This window comes from Bufo gargarizans, chromosome 4 (genome assembly GCF_014858855.1).
Source record: "Bufo gargarizans isolate SCDJY-AF-19 chromosome 4, ASM1485885v1, whole genome shotgun sequence".
NCBI lineage: Eukaryota > Metazoa > Chordata > Amphibia > Anura > Bufonidae > Bufo > Bufo gargarizans.
Window position 1 is genome coordinate 378,983,887 of NC_058083.1, and position 15,979 is coordinate 378,999,865.

Genomic DNA, 15,979 nt, shown 5'->3' on the forward strand with positions numbered 1-15,979 from the left:
TTTTATAGAGCAGGTTGTCACGGACGCGGCGATACCTAATATGTATACAATTTTTTTTATTTATGTACGTTTTACACAATGATTTCATTTTTAAAACAAAAAAAATGTTTTAGTGTCTCCATAGTCTAAGAGCCATTGTTTTTTCAGTTTTTGGGAGATTATCTTAAGTAGGGTCTCATTTTTTGCGGGATGAGATGACGGTTTGATTTGCACTATTTTGGGGTGCATATGACTTTTTGATCGCTTGCTATTACACTTTTTGTGACGTGAGATGACAAAAAATGGCTTTTTTTACACCGTTTTTATTTTTATTTTTTTACGGTGGTCATCTGAGGGGTTAGGTCATGTGATATTTTTATAGAGCCGGTCGATACGGACGCGGCGATACCTAATATGTATACTTTTTTTTTATTTATGTAAGTTTTACACAATGATTTCATTTTTGAAACCAAAAAAATGATGTTTTAGTGTTTCCATAGTCTAAGAGCCATAGTTTTTTCAGTTTTTGGGCGATTATCTTAAGTAGGGTCTCATTTTTTGCGGGATGAGATGACGGTTTGATTGTTACAATTTTGGCGTACATGCGACTTTTTTGATCACTTTTATTACCTTTTTTTGGGAAGTAAGGTGGACAAAATTTCAATTTCATCATAGTTTTTTATTTTTTATTTTTATGGCGTTCACCGTTCGGGTAAAGTAACATGACCGTTTTATAGATCAGGTCGTTACGGACGCGGCGATACCAAACATGTGTAGGGAATTTTATTTTTTTAATTTTTAAATCAGTGATAAATGTGTTTTTTGATTTTTACCTTTTTTTCACTTTTTTTTTGACCCAGACCCACTTGGTTCTTGAAGATCCAGTGGGTCTGATGTCTGTAAAATACAGTACAGAACCCCTATAGGTTTCTGTACTGTATTTTACTTACACTGAACAGATCTATGCTTTCAGCACAGATCTGTTCAGCACCATGGACAGCAGGACGCCTGATCAGGCGTCCTGTTGCCATGGGAACCTTCCCCGTCTGCTCAGTAGTAGTCAGAACTGCGCAGACGGGGAAGGGTAAGGGCGGGGCTGCGGGGGGCTGTCTGGGGGCTCTCTCCCTCTCCATCGGGGGGCTGCAAAGGCACTGCAGCCCCCCGATCGGAGAGGGAGGGAGCTCCCTCTTACTGTTAACTTTTTCCATACAGCGGTCCGTACGGACCGCTGTATGGAAAGGGTTAAACGGCTGACATCGCATCACCGATGTCAGCCGTTTATACCAGGGTGCCAGCAATGTGCTGGCACCCTGGTATACCCACTCTACACCAACGATTATTCAATGGGAGGCGGGCGGGGGATCGCGATCCCGCCTGCCGCACCGCCCGCCTCCCGCACCGCCCCCACCGCCCGCAACACCCCCCCTGCACCTCCCACCGGGCTAAAATCATTCAGAGGTGCAGGGGGGGGGTAATAAATATATATTTTCGCCACACTAAAGTTTCTGATCGCTGCGGTCAGGGACCGCAGCGATCAGAAACTGCAGAAAGCGCAACAAACCGCAGGTCTGAATTGACCTGCGGTTTGTTGCGATCGCGGACATGGGGGGGTCACGGGACCCCCCGCGCATTTAGCCGAGGTGCCTGCTCAATGATTTGAGCAGGCACCTTGTTCCGATCACAGCCGGCCGCACGGCAGTGATCGGAACAACACATGACGTACCGGTATGTCATGTGTCCTTAAGTACTCGGGAAACATGCCGTACCGATACGTCATGTGTCCTTAAGGGGTTAAACATTTTCCCAGAATAGAAGTTAAACTAACTGGTCTATAATTACCTGTAAAGGACCTTGATCCTATTTTGAATATGGGCACCACGTTTGCTTTGAGCCAATCACTTGGCACTGTACCAATACCTAGAGAACCTTTAAAAATTATAAACAGGGGCACATCAATGACTGAACAGAGCTCTTTGAGCACTCTTGGGTGTAATCCATCTGGACCCGGAGCCTTGCTCACATTTATCCTATTTAACTTGTCTTGGACCAGTTAGCCAATTGAGTATATTACTGGATGTACTAACAGCCCCAGCACCAAAGATATCAGCTCCTTTCTCTTCTTTTGTATATAGAGAGCTAGAAAAAAAAAAACATTTAGTAACTCTGCCTTTTCCTTATTTTCATTGACTGCCCCCCCTTTGCCATTATTTATTGGACCTATCTGCTCAGACCTAGTTTTTTTAGGATTTATATATTTAAAGAATTTTTAGGGATTTGTTTTGCTCTCTTTTGCTACCTGCTGTTCATTTTGTATTTTTGATAATTGTATCTCCTTTTTACAGATTTTATTAAGGCTACTTTCACACTGGCATTTTAGTTTCTGTTTCTGAGATCCGTCCAGGGATCTCACAAGCGGTCCAAAACGAATCAGTTTTGCCCTTAATGCATTCTGAATGGATAAGGATCCGCTCAGAATGCATCCGTTTGGCTCAGTTTGGCTCTGTTCCGCTTTGGAGGTGGACACTAAAACGCTGCTTGCAGCTTTTTAGTGTCCGTCTGATGAAACTGAGCCAAACGGATCTGTCCTGACACACAATGTAAGTCAATGGGGATGGATTTGTTTTCACTGACTCAATATGGCACAATAGAAAACTGATCCGTCCCCCATTGACTTTCAATGGTGTTCAAGACGGATCCATTTTGGTTATGTTAAAGATAATACAAATGGATCTGTTCTGAACGAATGCATGCGGTTGTCCATGACGGATCCGCACCAAACGCGAGTGTGAACGTAGCCTAGGCCTTTTGTATTCTTCAAACGCTACAGCTGACCCCTCAGATTTGTATTTTTTAAATGCCCTCTTTTTGTCTTTTATTGCCCTTTTTACAGTAGCTGTCAGCCATGGGGGGTTTAATTTTAGCCTTTTTTTGGTGCAATTACTCAATGTGGATTTCAAGCTCTCCCATTTATCCTCAGTACTATTATGTGACAGTAGCGGCTGCCAGTCTATGCCCTGAAATACTTCCCTCAACTCAGGGAAATGAGACTTTTTTTAAATTTAGCATCTTTGCTCTGCCTGACAGAGTTTGCTTCTTATAGTTGAGGGGGAATATAATTATATTGTTGTCACTTATCACTATTACCTAGTGTTTCTCGAACAGTAACATTTCCAACAAGCTCTGCATCATTAGGAATTAGCAGATCCAACAGAGAATTGCCCCTAGTGGGAGCTTCCACAAACTGGCCCATAAAGTGGCCCTGCAGAAAGTTGAGGAATTTTCTCCGCTTCTCCCCCGTTCTATTTGGTTATACAGTTGCGTTTCTATCTCTTCTGTGATGTTAGGGGGCTATAGATTACACCAAGTGTTATTTTTCCAATGTTTTTTTATCCCTTTGAACTTCCACCCATAAGGTTTACACATCCTCGCTCACAATTGCCTCTTTCACACTTGTCTTCAGATCACTCCGAACATACAGGCACACGCCACCTCTTTTTCTATTGGCCCTATCTTTCCTAAATAATGTAAAACCCTCAATATTTACAGCCCAGTCATGTGAAGAGTCCAACCATGTCTCAGCCACACCAACTACATCTATGTGTTCTTCTAGTACTATAGCCTCCAGCTCCCCCATTTTGCTAGCTAGACTTCTGGCATTTGTGAAAATACATTTTAAATTATTATTACCTGTAAGGTGAATATCCAGGATTTTTGGGTTACCTTGGTTGATGTTTGTATGTAACAGGTTCTTGTTACCAGCAGTTTTATTTTTCATATGTGTATAGTTATGCCCAGTCTTCTCCCTACTTTCCTCGCTAACCCCAGCACCCACTAAATCCCCACTGCTCTCTTCTATAGCCCACTCTCTGACTACCCCCATAGAATGACCCCCCACCCACACCCCAAATCCTAGTTTAAAAGCTCCTCCAGCTATTGCACCTTCCCCATTAAGGTGCAGCACGTCCCTACTGTAGAGCCTGTAACCAACAGAGAAGTCGGCCCAGTTCTCCATGAACCCAAACTCTTCCTTCCTGCACCAGCTTCTGTTACTTGTTCATTTTCAGGGCTCATGCACATGAATATTTGCAGTTTAGCATACAATACAGTGTGCAAAACAGAACGGTATTGTGCACTGCTCTATATTAAATTGTTTCTCATTAAGCAACTCATTGTAGTTGATAACCTAATCTGTTAAGGTCCCTTTACACAGGGCGACAGAGCAGGAGATTGTTAGGAAGGAAGCGTTCCTTCCCAACAATTGCCTTCTCTTTAAGGCCTCATGCACACAACAGTATTTTTTCACGGTCCAAAAAAACGGGGTCCGTAGGTCCGTGATCCGTGACCGTTTTTTCGTCCGTGGGTCTTCCTTGATTTTTGGAGGATCCACGGACATGAAAAAAATGTCGTTTTGGTGTCCGCCTGGCCGTGCGGAGCCAAACGGATCCGTCCGAATTACAATGCAAGTCAATGGGGACGGATCCGTTTGACGTTGACACAATATGGTGCCATTTCAAATGGATCCGTCCTCATTGACTTTCAATGTAAAGTCCGGAGTTCTTTTATACCATCGGATTGGAGTTTTCTCCAATCCGATGGTATATTTTAACTTGAAGCGTCCCCATCACCATGGGAACGCCTCTATGTTAGAATATACTGTCAGATATGAGCTACATCGTGAAACTCAGATCCGACAGTATATTCTAACACAGAGGTGTTCCCATGGTGATGGGGACGCTTCAGGTTAGAATATACAAAAAAAACTGTGTATATAACAGGTGCTGCCAGGCAGCAGGGGGCAGACCCCCCCCTCCCTGTTTTTAACTCATTGGTGGCCAGTGTGCGCCCCCCCCCCCCCCCCCGATCATTGGTGGCAGCGGAGTAGAAGCATCATACTTACCTGGCTGCTGGCTGCTGGCTGCTGCGATCTCTGTGTCCGGCCGGGAGCTCCTCCTACTGGTAAGTGACAGGTCTGTGCAGCGCATTGCTGTCACTTACCAGTAGGAGGAGCTCCCGGCCGGACGCAGACATCGCAGCAGCCAGCAGGTAAGTATGAATCTTCTACTATTGCTAAGGCTAAGTAACCATGGCAACCAGGACCGCAGTAGCGTCCTCGTTGCCATGGTTACCGATCAGAGCCCCAGCGATTAAACTGGGACTCCGATCGGAACTCCGCTGCCACCAATGATCTGGGGGGGAGAGGGGAGGCCGCACACTGCCACCAATGTATTAAAAGAATAGAGGGAGGAAAGGGGGGGTGCACACTGCCTTCAATGTATTAAAACAATAGAGGGAGGAAGGGGGGGGGCGCACACTGCCACCAATGTATTAAAACAATAGAGGGAGGAGGGGGGGCGCACACTGCTACCAATGTTAATGTAATAGAGGGAGGGAGGGGGGGCCGCACACTGTGCCACCAATGTTATTAATACAATACAGGGAGGGAGGGGGGGAGCGCACTGGCCACCAATGAAATTTAAACTGGGGAGGGAGGGGGGTCTGCCCCCTGCTGCCTGGCAGCCCGGATCTCTTACAGGGGGCTATGATAGCACAATTAACCCCTTCAGGTGCAGCACCTGAGGGGTTAATTGTACGGATCACGGCCCCCTGTAAGAGATCGGGTGCTGCAGGGCAGCAGGGGGCAGACCCCCCTCCCTCCCCAGTTTAAATTTCATTGGTGGCCAGTGCGCCCCCCCCCCCCCCTCCCTCCCTGTATTTTTTAAAAAAATTATCTTCTGAAGGAAGAATTGACATATTTGTTGTTGCATTTTTTGGGTGCATTGGTGTTTTTCTTTTTTTTTTATGGCATTCACCTGAGCGGATAGGTCATGTCATATTTTTATTTAAGGTCATTACAGACTCAGCGATACCTAACATGTCTATTAATTTTTTTTATTCTGTTAAAGGGGTTGTCTCATCTCACACAATGGGGGCATATCGCTAGGATATGCTCGCATTGTCTTATAGGTACGGGTCACACCTCTGGGACTCGTACCTATTTTGAGAACGGAGCCCTGAAAGTGGTGGAGGGCGCACTGTGCATACGCAGCACCCCTCTATTTATTTTGAATAGGGTCGCCGCAAATAGCTGTGCGCTCACTCGGCTACTTCTGCCTGGCCCATAGAAGTGAATGGGAGCAGTGGCCGGTCATGTGCGGTGCGCTCCCATTCACTTCTATGGGAAGAGCGCTTGGTGGTGGCCAGACTGGGGCTCTGAGGCCACCTTGAGGGGCTCCGTTACTGGTATAGGTGGGACCCACATCTATAAGATAAGTCATATGCCCCCATTGTCTGAGATAAGACAATCTCTTTAAGTTTTACATAGTGAAAACAATTATGAAAAAAAATATATCTTTTTGTGGGAGGCAAGTTGACCAAAAAATGCATCTCACAGGGCATGCTAGGAGTTGTAATTTCCAGAGGGGAATGCAGTAAAATGCAAAGTTTTGCATTTTTTTTATTAAACTACAGCTTTACCTATATTATATTATACTGTCTTGGTGAACTCCCAGCAGCCTTTGATGTCCACCACTGAGTCACAGATAGCTTCTGTTTCATGGGGGACACAGCAGCACCACCAGCACGTCTGCACACACAGCAGTACAGTAAAACCCCGCCGCCACGCTCTGCAGACTCCAGAATATGGGCGGACGGAAGGGCTCTGTGAGGATGCAGCGTGCGTGCAGCGCATTGAGTGAGAAGGCAGCACAGACACCACCTGAATACATCAAGAGGCTGTGTACCGGGGTGGGCTCCCCAGGATACGGTGAAGTCACGAATGAGAAAAGCAACTCTGACACCAGCTTTTGTAAAACAGACTTTTCACTCTAACTGGTTATCAAACACAACCCCAAATGCAGTGAACATAAGTTTAGATTACATACACTCAGCCCGGAGGCTGAGACCCCTGTATTGCACAGTATGGCACCCTCGGATGGTAGCCGGAAAACACTTGAGCAATTTACCTACTGCGAGCAGAGCTAACTCTGCCTTGCCATACCTGTTATTAACATAAAGAAAATGTGAATAACTGCTTGGGTGCGTAGAATGGGTTAGCCTGCAGTGCAACACAAGAGCTTACAATCTTGCAACATTATACAGAATTCCCCCTTTCCCTTAACTGATAACATAGCACGTGCCTAAGAATCACTCCATTAAACTGTCTGGAGTTCCTGGGATGAATGATAACAACCCTTTCAGCCTGACACAAGATAGAGGCCCTAACTAGCTAACTACAGGCAGTAACTCAGTCTTTAGGTGCAAAAACTTTTACGATGGAGTTGCGTGCACAAATTTACTGACCCAGGTCTGTACTGTATCCACTGGCGGCTCCGGACCGAATAACAATTCCCTACCACAACATGCGATCCTACAAGGTTTGTAACTTTGTTACTCTGTACACATCAACTTCCTGAAATCGATGCTCTTTCCTCAGAACAGAATCTGGTTCTGGAACAAACGGTGAGGTCACTCAAATGCAGCTCTGATCGCTCCAGACCTGGATGCAGACAGATCCTCTTTCTGTGGATGGATCTCTGGACTTGGAGTGTGATCAGCTTCCTTCAGCTGAAACTCCGGCCACATTTGTCAATGTTAAACCTCATCTGCCACTTCTCCGCCCAAGCCTCCAATCTATCCAGATCCATCTGTAGTAGTATACTGTCCTCTTACGTGTTAATTACTTTACACAGTCTACTGTCATCTGCGAAAATTGATATTTTACTATGCAAGCCTTAATAAATATATTGAAGAGAATAGGGCCCACTACTGACCCCTGAGGTACCCCACTAGTGACAGTGACCCAATCTGATTGTGTACCGTTAATAACCACCCTCTGTTTTCTATCCCTCAGCCAGTTACTTACCCACATACAGATGTTTTCTCCCAGTCCGAGCATTCTCATTTTATATACTAACCTTCTATGTGGTACAGTGTCAATGGGAGAACCCGAGCATTAAACCAGGCACCCCTTTTTCTGAAGAGGGGAGGGTGCCTGGTTCAGAGGAAAAGGTCAGAAATTTAAAGAAACACCACTGAAAAGGTTCGGGAACACCATGGGCAGGATGTCTGGATGCACCTTGAACTCCCAGGTCGCTGCTGGGAAGGATGTTGTCCGAGTAGTACACCACTTTTACAGACTGACAATAATACGCACAAAACCGAAGGTAAAATCGATTTTAGTGGAAAAATTGTAAGGAAACATTATTTCCTGTATATTTACTTGTATATAAAGTGCATGTGCTGCCAAAAATTACAAGGAAGAGGCACACCAATACAACCTGTATATCATATAAAGGAGGGCCTCATTCACATTGTGGTACAATTGTTCAGGTAGTGGGACTCCTACACTAATAAAGCCTATGCATAAAATGAAAGGACTGCCAAACATTACAAGAAACCGACATTCCAATACACACTTTGTTATACATAAAGGAGGGCATCATACACAGCCTTGAAAAATTATGATTGATGGCCTGCTGATGACCCTAAAAACATTTGAAGCAAGGGCCTGCTGATCTGACCATCTAAAACATTATGGGTGAGTGCCTGCTGCCGCTATGGTGACTCTAGATAACCTGGGCCAAATCGCACGTCCCCGTGATGGCGACGATCCATTCGGATGTCTTCCCTATCAACTTTCGATGTTATTTTCAGAGCGAACCATGATGACCATGGGTAACGGGGAATCAGGGTTTGATTCTGGAGAGGGATCCTGAGACGCAGCTACAGCTACCACTTCCAAGCAAGGCAGCATGAGCGCAAATTACCCATTAGGTATAATTAGGTGAGGGCCTTAAGGTGAGCTGACCCTGTAAAAGATTGTAGGTGAGGGCCTGCTGGTGAGCTAACCCTCTAAAAGACTGTAGGTGAGGGCCTGTAGGTGAGCTGACCCTGTAAAAAATTGTAGGTGAAGGCCTGTTGGTGAGCTGACCCTGTAAAACATTATATGCAAGGGCCTGCTGGTGAGCTGACCCTGTAAAACATTTTAGGTGCGGGCCTGCTGATGAGCTGCACATCTAAAAAATTATATGCGAGGGCCTACAGCTGAGCTGACCCTGTAAAACATTACAAGCGAAGGGCATATCTGCGAGGGCATTATATGCACCAAATAAGCATTTTGATATGATGGAAGAGGAGGAGGGGGATGAGAAAAGGAAGATTCAACCATATACCCTTGTTTGTGGTTGAAGGGGTGCATGGGAATACAGTGTATTCAATACACCATAAAAGCCACATTTAAAGTGCCTTGATGTTCATTAGCTTTCCCCTGGTGGAGAAGTCATGGTCAATCCAGGCCTTGTTCATTTGTATAAGAGTCAACCTGTCAGCATTTTCAGTTGACAGGCGGATACGCTTATCTGTTATAATGCTACCAGCAGCATTAAATACCTGCTCAGACAAAACGCTGATGGCAGGGCAGGCCAGCACCTCCAAGGCGTAGAGCACCAGTTCGTGCCATGTGTCCAGGTTGGACACCCAGTAATGTAAGGCACTAAGGGATCATTAAGTACGTTGACACGGTCTACTATGAACTCCACCATCTACCTAAATTATTCGCTCCTTGTGACACTAGGCCACGCATCAGGGAGAGGGTGCTGGCAGGGTGCCATGAAATTGTCCCAGGCTTTGGAGAGTGTTTCCCTGCCTCTGTTGGAACTGCTATGTGTTCACTTTGTCTCCTCTCCTCGGTTGGCCAAGGAACTACGGACTCTGCCGCCAGCGTTCTTAGATGGAAATTTTTGGAGCAATTTTTCAACAAGGACCTTCTGGTATTACACCGTTTTGCTTGTCCTCTCCACCAGAGGAATGAGAGATGAGAAGTTCTCTTTGTAGCGGGGGTCGAGAAAGGTAAACAACCAGTAATCCTTGTCTAAAATGCATATAACGCGCGGGTCGCGTAAAAGGCAGCCTAACATGAAATCAGACATGTGTTCAGTATCAACAGGCAAGACTTCGCTGTCGTCATCAGCAGAATCACTCTCAATCTTCTCATACTCATCCTCCTCTTCTGCCCACCCATGCTGAACAGATGGAATTAAACGTCCATGGGTACTACCCTCTGTAGCGGAGGCAACCGTCTCCTGCTCATCCTCTCCATCATCCAATTTGCGCTGGGAAGACGAACTGAGGGTGGTCTGGCTATCACCCTGTGTAATGTCTTCCCCCATTTCCACCCCTTTCACATGCAAAGCGTCGGCCTTAATTGTGAGCAGCCAATGTTTGAGTATACACAGAAGTGGGATGGTTACGCTGATGATAGCGTTATCGCCACTCACCATCTGTGTTGATTGCCCAAAGTTTCTTAAAACCTCACAGAGGTCAGACATCCATGCCCACTCCTTGCTTGTGAATAGTGGAAGCTGACTGGAAAGGCGACGACCATGTTGCAGCTGGTATTTCACTACTGCTCTCTGCTGCTCACAAAGCCTGGCCAACATGCGGAACGTGGAGTTCCAGCATATGCTCACGTCGCACAACAGCCGTACTGACAATTTTAAGTGCTGCTGCAGAGTTGACACACCGGCTGAAGCGGTCCATGACTTGCGGAAATGTGCACACACGCAGCGCACCAGTAGCTCAGGCAAATTGGGGTAGGTTTTGAGAAACCACTGAACCACTAAGTTGAAGACGTGGGCTAGGCATCGGATGTGTCTGAGATTGACGAGCTCCAAAGACGCCAACAAGTTACTGCCATTGTCAGACACAACCATGCCTGGTTCTAGGTTGAGTGGCGAGAGCCACAGCTCAGTCTGGTCTCTTATCCCCTGCCACAGCTTTGCGGCGGTGTGCTGTTTGTCCCGTAAGCATATCAGCTTCAGCACGGCCTGTTGCCGCTTCCCCACTGCAGTGTTACACTGCTTCCAGCTATCGACTGATGACTGACTGGTTACTGCACGCGGATAATTCGGAGGTGAAAGTGGAGGAGAAGGCCTAGGAGGAGAAGTGGGGGTTGGAGCCACAAATGTAAGTGCTTTCGGAAACCCTGATCCTTGGCGTCGGTAGCACCTGTGCCTTCCCAAGGTATGACTCGCTCCTGGCCTCCACAACATTCACCCAGTGTGCCATCAGGGAAATGCAGCATCCCTGGCCGAATGCACTTGTCCATGTATCTGTGGTTAAGTGGACCTTCCCAGTAGCTGCATTGGTCAGGGCACGTGTGATGTTATGGGACACATGTTGGTGTAAGGCGGGCATGGCACACCTTGAAAAATAGTGGCAGCTTGGGACTGCGTAACCCGGGATGGCCGCTGACATCAGGCTGTGGAAGGCCTCAGTAGCCACAAGCCTAAATGGCAACATTTCCAGAGCCAATAATTTGGAAAGCTGCTCATTTAGTGCTATGGCCTGTGGGTGGGTGGCTGATTATTTGCACTTGTGTTCAAATTTGGATGCTGCGCTGGGACACGGAAGTGGATGTGGTCGCTGATGGTACTTGCAAAGGTCCGGGTTCAGGGCGGGAGGCATCCGGGCCTGCGTCTTGGTAAGGGGGTTGGCCAGCATGTAACATCGGGGAAGAGGGGACAGTGGTGTGACCCGGAGAAAAAGATTGCGACCCAGGCGTTCGGCCCACCTATTAGGGTGCTTTGATGCCATGTGGCGGATCATGCTGGTGGTGGTGGTGAGGTTGCTAGTGTTCACGCCCCTGCTCATTTTTTTTTTGGCACAGGTTGCAAATTACAATTCTTTTGTCGTCTGCACTTTCCTCAAAAAAGCGCCAGACTTCCACAAGTGGGTGCTCCATGGAACAGTTGTGGGCCTGTTTGGTGTGGCCCGCCTTTTTCCACCCCACTGCCTCGTCCAGCCTGTTGCAGTGCTGAAGATACCTCCCCCTCTGTACTGCTGTACTCACTCGGCTTTCCACCTTCCCAGGTTGGGTCACCTCCTCTTCCACTTCCTCACTCTAATCATCCTCCTGACTTGTTGACCTAACCACAACTTCAGTGATTAACAACTGTGTTTTATCCTCTTCCTCAACCTCTTGAGACACTAATTGCTGTTGAGTTATTGGCAACTGTGTCTCATCATCATCCACCTCATTAAACAGTAACAGTAAACAGTTCCCCACCGTCATCTTCTTGTGACTGTGGATGCTCAAGAGTTTGGGAATCAGGGCACAGGATCTGTCCCTCTTCAAGCGTGCCTGGCGAGAGGGCCAAATCAAGGAATGGTGAGGAAAAGAGGTCCTCGGAATATCCGACAGTGGGATCACTTGTTTGCCAAGACTCTCCATGGTGGGAGGAAGGAGTATCAAGACTGGACTTGGTGGAAGACAGAGTGGTGCTTAACTGACTGGAAGCATTATCTGCTGCAATCCAACCGACCACCTGGTCGCACTGGTTTGACAAGAGTGGTGTCCTGCACCGCCCTGAAAACTGGGACATGAAGCTAGGCAACGTGGATGACTGTTTTTCTCACGGCCTCTGCGTGTACCATCACAGTCACTTCACCGTCCCTTACTGCTTGACTTCTTCATTTTAAACGTGATATATGCTTGAAAGTATGTCAGACATACAGTAGCGCAGGATTTGGAAGTGTATGCGCAAAAACATTTTAAAAGGTATTTGGGATGTGGAAACGTCACACAGGAGATATCCCGCAGATAATGTCAATGCTGTCATCATCGGCTAATAAAAATGTCACAAGTATTTGGGATAAGGAAACGTTATACAGGAGAGGTACCAACGGTAATGTCAATGTCCAAAGCGTTTATGTAAAAAGTACACTGTATGCCACAGATAAAATTTGCAGGTGCACAATTTACACTGAAGATGTGGCACCGGTAACGTCACTGTCCACAGCGAACACAGTCTATTGAAAAAGTACACTGGATGTCACAGATATTTTTGGGATGCTCACACTGTATACTGGAGATGTGGCACAGCTAATCTCACTGTCTGCAGCGTACACCGTCTATTGAAAAAGTACACTGGACGTCACAGATATTTTTTGGATGCTCACACTTTACACTGGAGATGTGGTGCAGCTAATCTCACTGTCTGCAGCGGACACCATGTATTGAAAAAGTACACTGGGTGTCACAGATATTTTTTGGATGCTCACACTGTACACAGGAGATGTGGCGCTGATAATTTAACTGTCCGCAGCAGCCAATTAGACGCTATTTAGCGCAGGATGCACTAAAAATATATATTGCTGCTGTAACACACAATAGTCCTTAAAAGGACTTCTGGGTCTCTGAAAAGTTTTTGTAATAAAAATCTTCCAATAACACTCGATACACTCTGTCCCTTCCTATGCACAGCTCTCCCTGACTAAGACTGAGCCGAACACATGTCCTCGGGTGCTTTATAGCACCCGATGTAGCGTTCCAGCCAGCCAATCACTGTAATGCCAGTAGCCAACATGGATACGGCATTACAGTGTGTACCAGCACCCCCCTGCAGTCAAGAAACGTGCAGGGAGGAGACTCGAGCATTGCGCTCGAGCACATGAGGTACTCGGTCGAGTACCGCCATGTGCCGAGCATCGAGATGCTCGAGCTGAACAGGTGTTCGGCCGAGCATGCTCGATCATCACTAATGACAATCTGTTGTCAGTACTGCAGCTCTGACTGTAAGTATGCAGCACGCCAGACCTGCAGGGTATAGCGATAGTGAGGTCACGGTTATGGGCAATCGAGGGTTACTCCCTTTTTAGAGGGGAACCCTGGGCAGGCATGCAACAGTGAAGGAGAGGTAGACACTAGTTCCCCGATTGCACACTCTGTAAATAGGGACCAGGCCTGATGGTGTGTGAGGTGCCCTGGATGTTGCAGGTATTTTGAGTGCCTGAGGTAAGGTCCCTTTAAGAATCGTGACGCCAGTGCCTGTAACGGTGGCACACCGATTTGTAGGAGGATTAAGAGAGTACACAGATGGTAAACCAAACGTTGCTTTACTTTGGAAAACAGTCCAACTTTGTACAGGCAAATGCAGTAGATGATAATGCAGTCCTTTATAGCACAAATGAACAGCAGGATCAATTTACAATACGGCAGGTTTAAATATTGCAAGATACTTGAGGGTAAACAGTTAATACTTTGCAGTACAATGCTGCTCTATCCCCTCAGCTATTCTAGCTGGCTGGATCCCAAGGCCCGGATGCCTAATTGCTGGCTTGAATCCTTGGTGTATAAAATCTTCCTCCAGTATTGACACTTGCTTTTTATATTACAGTACCTCTGCCTCTCAGCTTACTTCTCTGCTGGGTTGGAAGGTGGCTGCAGGTTTCTCCCAGGAGGTCCACTCCTACTACTGGGGTGTCTCTACTGAGCTAAGCTTAGCCTCAGGAGCTTCAGGCTGACTAGGTGGCACTTCTAGTCTCCTGGCACACACTGACTCTCCCCTGTCTGGGCCTACCTATATATATCTAGGGCTCTCTAGCTCCCTCTAACGTCTGGGAGACTAAACTACACCCTGACAGGCCTGACACCCAGATACTACAGGGAAATGCACATTAAACATCACATTAATGCAATAAACACATTAACCCTTGTGTAGTGCCCACCTTTACCTAGTGGGACACTACAAGTATATGGTCCGGCACAAGAGGCCCTGGGTAACGGTCAGCTTATCCCACTGCCTCAACAACTTTTTGCCCTCTGGAGTCAAATGGGTCCGCTCTTCCGGCCGAGGCCAGATCTTGGTCCGGACCCATTGTTTCACTTTCCACAGGTTTGGGCAGCCATTCTGGACTCTCTCCCAATCATCCAGCATCCTTACCAACACCATGGACCTCCCAGACACCACCCCACTTAAATGTGACACATTCTGGAACAGGGGTAAATTGACCAAGATCAGGAGTTTCAGTGTCCTCTAGCTCCTCATCAGCTCTTCTTTGTTCTTGTTGGGGTGGAATCTTCACTGGGGTCCTTCGCGGCACCTTCATGTCTCCAATGGGCCAACGGGACATGTTGCTCTTTTGCAGTCTACAACACCTGACCATCAAGTTTAACGTCGTCTCACACTCCGCCTGCTCTGGGCACTTTCTGGACACATGGCCGTACCTCCGACAAGCCCAACAGCAAGGCCCTCTTATGACGGGCCCCCTCTCCTGGGTCACCCTGGGTGCAGTGACACGGAGCTCTGGAGTGTCATTTCCGAAGACCGGGGTGATCCTGCCTCCATCTGGGACACTTCCAACCCAAATTCCCCCAATTCTGTCCACAGGGCCTGGACCAGATCCTGGGTTTCTTCCTCCCCCGACCGGTCCTTTGTAGCATGGGTGCTACTCACTACTCTTGCCGCCACAGGTACATGCTCTTCCTCTCTCTCCACGGCACCTTGGTAGAGACTGGAGAATGTCATGTCAGCTGCCGTCCGGGTCATCTCGGAGTGCCCCACTATGAACTGGTCTCTTAGTAGCCGGTCCACCTCCTGGAAGGCTCCCATGGCCTCTGGGTCCTACTGCTGTATTTCTTTTAATGTCTCCTGTAGGGCATCAGGTTCTCGCCCTCACACTTTGGTTGTTTGAAGATGTGAGCCCGCAACTGCACTACATTGGCATACCCCTCCTAGGCTCTCTCCAGCAGGGAGAATATTTTCTCTAGAGTGTCTCTATTGGATTCGGGCCTCACCATCACTGTCTGTCTGACATCACCCTCTAGAGTCCCCAACGCAACCTCTGCCTGCAGCTCGGGGGTCAGGTTACACCTTTTAACAGCACTTCGCACCCTCGCAGTCCAGTCCTGCAACGTCATGTTTTTACCGTCAAATTTTGGAAGATGATGCAGCAGCACCCCCACGAGGATGTATTATACTGGGGCAGGCATGGCATTGGGGGCAAACTGGCCTTGCACTAGCGCACCCTGAGCTGGGTCCTGATCCGGTGCCATTGGCGTCAGGAGAAAGTCTCCCGCCGCGTTCCCATCCATAACGGTCACAATATTCTGCTGACTATGCCAATTTGTAAGCCGTGTACCGGGGTGGGCTACCCAGGATACAGCAAAGTCACGAACGAGAAAAGCAACTCTGACACCAGCTTTTGTAAAACAGACATTTTA